Below are 6,874 nucleotides of genomic sequence, written 5' to 3'. Positions count from 1 at the left end.
GGCATCATGAGAAAAGAAGATTATGTGGCAATACTGAAGCAACATCTCAAGACATCAGCCAGGAAGTTAAAGCTTGGGCGGAAATGAGTCTTCCAAATGGACAATGACCCGAAGCATACTGCCAAAATGGTAACAAAGTGGCTTAAGGATAAAAAAGTCAATGTTTTGGAGTGGCCATCACAAAGCCCTGATCTCAATCCTATTGAAAATGTATGAGCAAAGCTGAAAAGGCAGGTGTGAGCAAGGCGACCTACAAACCTGGATCAGTTACACCAGTTTTGTCAGGAGGAATGGGCCCAAATTCCGACCAACTATTGTGAGAAGCTTGTGAAAGGATATCCCAAACGTTTGACCTAAGTCATTCAGTTTAAGGGCAATGGTAGCAAATACTAATGAAATGTATGTAAACTTTTGACTTTGCAGTAAGTAATAAAAATGCCTTAAAACATTCTTTCTCTAATTATTCTGCCATTTGGTAAATATTAAAAATTATGGTAATCCTAATTGACCTAAAACTGCAAAGGTTTATTATGATTTCATGTCAGATATTGAGAAAAACATGCATATATGTCTTTTTATATAGTGTATGTAAACTTATGGTTTCAACTGTATATAAAAATATGCTTTTGTTACTATCTTCTGAGTCAGTAACGATTTCAATTTCCGGTCAATAGGGTTGTGTGAGGACTTGTTTTTTGTGGCCTGAGCTGACGTTTTTATTGATACCATTTTGGGGTAGATACGATGTTTTGATCACTTATTGCTTTTTTTTTTTTTGCTGCGATTTTGCAGTGGACAAAAAACTGCAATTCTGGCTTTTGATTTTTTTTCTCATTACAGCATTTACAGATCAAGTTAATTAATTGTATATTTTGATAGATTAGACTTTTACAGATGTAGCAATATCACATATATTTACTTTTAAAAATGTTTTTTTTAATGGGGGGAAAAGAAGGGTGATTTGAATTTTCGCATTTTCTTAGTTTTTCAAAACATATATATTTTTTTTACTTATTATAGTATTTTTCAGTCCCCTTAGGGAACTTAAACCTGCTATCGGCTGATCACTTGTACTATCCACAATATTGCTGCATGTAGTAAAAATCACGATCTTCTATGAACACCACCAACAGGCTGGCTTTCGCAGGAATGCCATGATGAAAGGCGTGGGGTTCTTCAGCAGACCTCCAGCAGTCACAGCAGCCCATAGGGGCGCATGTGATCAAGTTGTGGGAATGCACGCCCTGGGCTGCACACTTTAAATGCCGCTGTTGGAGATTGACAGCAGAATTTAAAAGGTTAAAAGCCGTGGGCGGAGCTGTTAGAGGCAGCCATCATCTGCTGTCAAATATATGTGCTTAGTTTCTGAGCTCACACCAAAAACAGGGAAGCTGACATATGACGTACCATTAAGTCATGTGTCAGTAAGGGGTTAAAGAGCATACAATTAGCCAAAATACACCTGGATCTTTCATAGCATATGTTTTTCTAAATAGCAGTTAATGTTAGATGTATACATCGTAAGAAATTCACATATATGGTAATAGTCAAATTTCAGAGATGATGGTCGTGATTGTGCATTTGCATTCATTTTGTGCAGTATGTACAGGTTATAATATATTGGCTGATAAAACATATTGTGTCATAATAGAGCTATTAATCATTGGCAAGTGTTTGTAATTTCCAAGGACTCACGCATCCTTACAAAATAAGTCCTTGGTGCATTTGCACAGATAGTCTCTATGTTTTTAAAACTGAACATCTGCTGTTCTCATGCACGTACTGAGCATGTTCTTATTCTGCATCTTATTAGTCATTATTTCTAGTCATTTAAATTGTTATGCACTTAACTCACTCATACACAGGTAACGGGAATAGTAAAGCCTACAACACAGAGAAGCCACCCCCCCCATCTTACTGCTCCCTGTATAGGCTAGATATAATGCCTAGCCGAACAACTAAAAAACATCACCTTGGACCTGGCTCCTTAAAATGCTGCTGAGGGGTTTCTCATACCTCCTGAGGAACCAGAGGGGAGACCGCTGTGCACAGCTAGCAAGGAAAGAGAAAGTGTGCAGAGGGATACAAAGACCCAGGGTGAGGAAACTTAAAGCATGGACACGAAGGAGAAATATGGAGAGTTAAGGAGAATAATAAATGAAACAAGTACTCTCCCACCAGCCTAACTGAGAAGAAAGGGAAGGTGCTGAGAAAGCAGACAAACAGACCCACAGCAGAAACACAAACGGTGTTTTTCTAGCAGGGAAAATCCCTTTGCTGAAGAACTGGAACTCCTTAGCACTAATCCACTTAGAAGTATAGCCTGCTAGGAAGTGTAGTAAAGGGAGAATGTTTACAGCCCAACCCAGAATGTGATAGGGCAAGCAAAACGGGACAATGGGAAACACCCGAAGAGGAGGAAACCCAGAAAGGAAAAATAAAGGCAATAGGAACCATCAGCATAAGGACTGGGAAGAAACGGGCAATAGTTCAGCAGACAGGCGAATCGACCACGGAACAAGAGGTCCCCGTAACAAATCTCCAAACTGATAACAAAATACAACAAAAGGTAGATCTATAATGACTTGCAGAATCCACATACCTTTTATAAGAGTGATACCTTTTCTACAGAGCACCAGGAGATGCGTATGTCTTTGGAAGTGACATGACGGGATAGAGTTAGGGTGACGCTTAAAGAGAGTGTCCTCCTATCAACACCAGGTTAAAACCCCGTCCCTTGCTTCTATGCACTTTGCCCTTGCAAAGAGAAGTGACATGTTGTGTCACATGCTGGCAACAGCCTTTAACATTTCATAGGAAAGGATGACCACCTTGATGGAATATTGTTGAGCTGCTGTTGACAAGCAACCACATGTAACCATAGGCGGATTATAATGAGGGCAATCTGGGCTACCGCCCGGGGCCAGATTGCCCTCATTATAATATGAGCGGTGCCGGCGCCAATGCGGCACATACCGGCAGGCAGAGGCGGGGGGGCCCACGAACCACTCCCCCAACAGCTGCGCAGGGCCGCTGCTTCTTCTTCTACCGCGTCACAGATAGGAGCAGTGTCTGCGAGTGTGACGTCACGCAGTGTGCGCCCGGCCTGCACTGCTGCACCGGAGAGGAGCTGGACGACTGGAGCCGAGCCGGGGGATGGTGAGTGTGTGTGTGAGTGAGAGAGTCTGGGGGGGTGCCGTGCGGCCTTCCGCTGTCTCTGGGGGGCGCCATACGGCCTCCCGCTGTGTATAGATGGCTACGAGCGGCCTCCCGCTGCATCTGGGGGGCGCCGTGCGGCCTCTCGCTGAGTATAGATGGCGCCATGCGGCCTCCTGCTGTGTATAGATGGCGCCGTGCCGCCTCCCACTGTGTATAGATGGCGCTATGCGGTCTCCCGCTGTGTATAGATGGCCCCGTGTGGCCTCCCGCTGTGTATAGATGGCCCCGTGAGGCCTCCCACTGTGTATAGATAGCTATAGATGTGTATAGATGTATAGATGTGCGGCCTCCTGCGCTGAATAGATGGCGCAGTGCGGCCCCCTGCTGTGTATAGATGGCTCCGTGCAGCCTCCCGCTGTGTATAGATGGCGCCGTGCAGCCTCCCGCTGTGTATAGATGGAGCAGTGCGGCCCCCTGCTGTGTATAGATGGCTATGTGCGGCCCCCTGCTGTGTATAGATGGCTATGTGAGGCCCCCTGCTGTGTATAGTTGGCTACATGCGGCCTCCTGCTGTGTATAGATGGTGCCGTGCGGCCTCCTGCTGTTTATAGATGGCTACGTGCTTCCTCCCGCTGTGTATAGATGGCACCGTGCGGCCTCCTGCTGTGTATAGATGGCTACGTGCGACCTCCTGCTGTGTATAGATGGCTACGTGCGGCCTCCTGCTGTGTATAGATAGCTACGTGCGGCCTCCTGCTGTGTATAGATGGCTACATGTGGATTCCTACTGTGTATAGATGGCACCGTGCAGCCTCCCGCTGTGTATAGATGGCTACGTACGGCCTCCCGCTGTGTATAGATGCCTATGTGCGGCCTCCCGCTGTGTATAGATGGCTACGTGCGGCCTCCCGCTGTGTATAGATGGCTACGTGCGGCCTCCTGCTGTGTATAGGAGGATTATGTGGCAGCTCATATTGTGTGTAGGTAGGCTCTCATACTGTATATAGGGGAGGTCAGCATAATTATTTGTGCTCAATATTAAGTCATACAATTAATGTAAAAAAAACTATTATAAATAATATATTAATATTGTGCCAAATTAATTTCACGTGAACTATCACATGATCTATCACAGGGGTTCATGTGACATGTCACGTGATACATCAGGTGTGTGGGGGGGGGGGGCTGGGGGGCCCGCACCTTCTAAACGGCCCGGGGCCCTTGCTACTCTTAATCCACCCCTGCATGTAACACAACAATGTTACATCACTACCTGGAACAGCAGTGCCGACATTGCAGGAATGGTGCAGCTGCAGGAGGAGGAGAGTATCCAATTTAAGTCCAGAATGGATTTACCTGGGGATGTCCAGTAGTGGAGAACCCCTTTAAGTTTTTTCCTAAAAAGTTATTGTTATTATTCAAAGCCACTGTAGCTGCTAATCATATTGGTTGTCACTTAAAGTGAATCTGTCACCAGGTTTTTTGACACCTATCCTGAGAGTAGCATAATATAGGGGCAGATACCCTGATTCCAGCTATGTGTCACTTATTGAGCTGCTTGCTGTAGTTTTGATAAAATCACTGTTTTATAAGCAGGAGATTATCACTAGAGGACTAGTAAACCTGCTGCCAGGTAGTCCTCCATATTTTATCAGCTCTCTATAAATGTATATTCTGTGTACACTGTATATGGACAGAATGCCAGGGTTATACAGAGCTCAGCATTCAGAGAACTGGAAGATCTGCAACAGCTATAACAATGATTTTATCAAAATGGCAACAAGCAGCTCAGTAAATCACTCATTGCTGGAATCAAGGTCTTTGCCCCTATACTATGCTGCTCTCAGATGGCGTATCAAGAACCTAGTGACAGATTCCCTTTAATAATAAACTTAGCCAGAAGTGGTGATACATTGGGGTGGGCAGTCATTTGCCCAAATTGTGAGCATACCCCTGCTGGGGATGTGCCTGTGCTCTTGTGCATATACCCAAGAGAGCGGGACCTAGTAAGCTTCCTTAGAGAGAGTTGCAGGAGTGAGTGCCACAGTAAGCAGCAGTCTCTGAGGTGATATAGAGAGTTGTCTATTGAACAGCGGAGTTCTATCAGACCAATGGGAAAGACCAACTGCAGACGGAAATGGCAGCGAGTGAATTGCATTACAATGGAGACTGAGTGCTCCTTAGTGAGTGAAGTAGAGGCTCATAGGGAGAGGGAGGTGTGGCGCCCCTGCGGATTCAGTCGCCACAGAGATACTGCATCTCACCCAGAGGTGTGGTATCCTACTCTCAGGTAAGGAGGGAGTACTGCCCGGGACCCACCCACCTGCATCCAACACTACACCATTCCAGACCAGCAGGTGGGGCAAGATGCACTGGCTTATGCTGAGCCCTGTCCCTGGTTGGAAGTGGGGGGAACCATGTAGTGGGTGTGGGTGGAGGAAGCAGTACAAGGGAGCACTTTGAGTAGGAGTATAAAAGGGGGAACCATCTTGGAAGAGACAGATCAGTCTGAGAAGAGAAGGAGTGGTAGCAGGAGCTCAGTAGGAGCTCTGCTCAGAGAAGAGGGCCCAGATTGAGAGGCCCAGGAGGACAGGCTGGAAGAGGACGGGAGCAGATGGAAGGCTCCAGGAGTGAGGGGATCCCAGGGGCACGGCGAGTGCAGAAGCCACCTGTGCGCCCGAATCTACAGGAACATGGAGGGATCAGGCCGCAAAGGGAACCGGCCCCTAACTAGTGGAGAACTACAAGGCTCAGCTAGAAACCGGAGGCTACTGTACTTTCAGGGTGCAGCTGCTCACAACCGCAACTAAATCGCTAAAAAGGTAGCCGCATAGGATTCAGGGGATTGCACGTTGCCCGCCAAAATCCGAGGTTACCGGCTTGGGACACTGGTTGCGAGGCGCAGGGCAGGAGGGTGAGAACCAGCGCAGGAAGACGACCGAGGAAGGCACACAGAATGGGGTCCCGTTATGTACTCCTGAAACACCTGGGAGATTGCTGAACCCCGGCCTTGGTAAACACAGGACGGTGTGGGAGGTTACCCTGGTACTGGGAACCTAGAGTCTGACAACTGTGAGTAAATCTGAAGACTACACCCCACTGTGTCCTAGAATTATTATCTGCGCCATCACCTGCACTACACTGCACAGCTACATCTACCTCATAGCATCACTATATCCTGTCCTGGAGCTAAGCTCTGCCTGTGGAGAGCTGAACCAACTCTGCTGCGTCACGATCAGCTCCAGAGGATCTGCACTGTAGCGGCGGCTCCATGTAGCTGCATACCACAGATGGCGTCACGAACAATATATAAAAACTTTATTCCCCTTCTACCTTTCACTTTAATTGACCGCCTTGAGTCACAGACTGGGTCACTGCCACTGTGACATCTCCCAGCATCAACCGGCCCGGTTACCGAGTACTCCACGGCCCAGAGGGTGCGTCAGAGGCTCACAAACTGTTGTTGACGGTGAGACTCACTGAGTATGGATAGCATGGCCTACCATGTGCGATAGGGACGCTCTACATCTGGTGACACATAAATGGTCTGCAGATGAGAGACAGGCTAATTAAGAAGGAAGGCTGGGACCTTTGCAGCAAAATTGGATTTAATGCCCTTTCTTGTGTACCTTCCCCTCAATGAGACAAGCTAAGTGATGGCTAAAGGGTCCAGGTTGAGTTGCTGCTGCTGAAGAGAGGACAATCAGGCCATATG

This window comes from Phyllobates terribilis, unplaced genomic scaffold (assembly GCF_046119375.1).
Source record: "Phyllobates terribilis strain yellow unplaced genomic scaffold, ASM4611937v1 Scaffold_2__4_contigs__length_985480577, whole genome shotgun sequence".
Classification (NCBI taxonomy): domain Eukaryota; kingdom Metazoa; phylum Chordata; class Amphibia; order Anura; family Dendrobatidae; genus Phyllobates; species Phyllobates terribilis.
Note: the sequence above shows the minus strand (reverse complement) of the source record.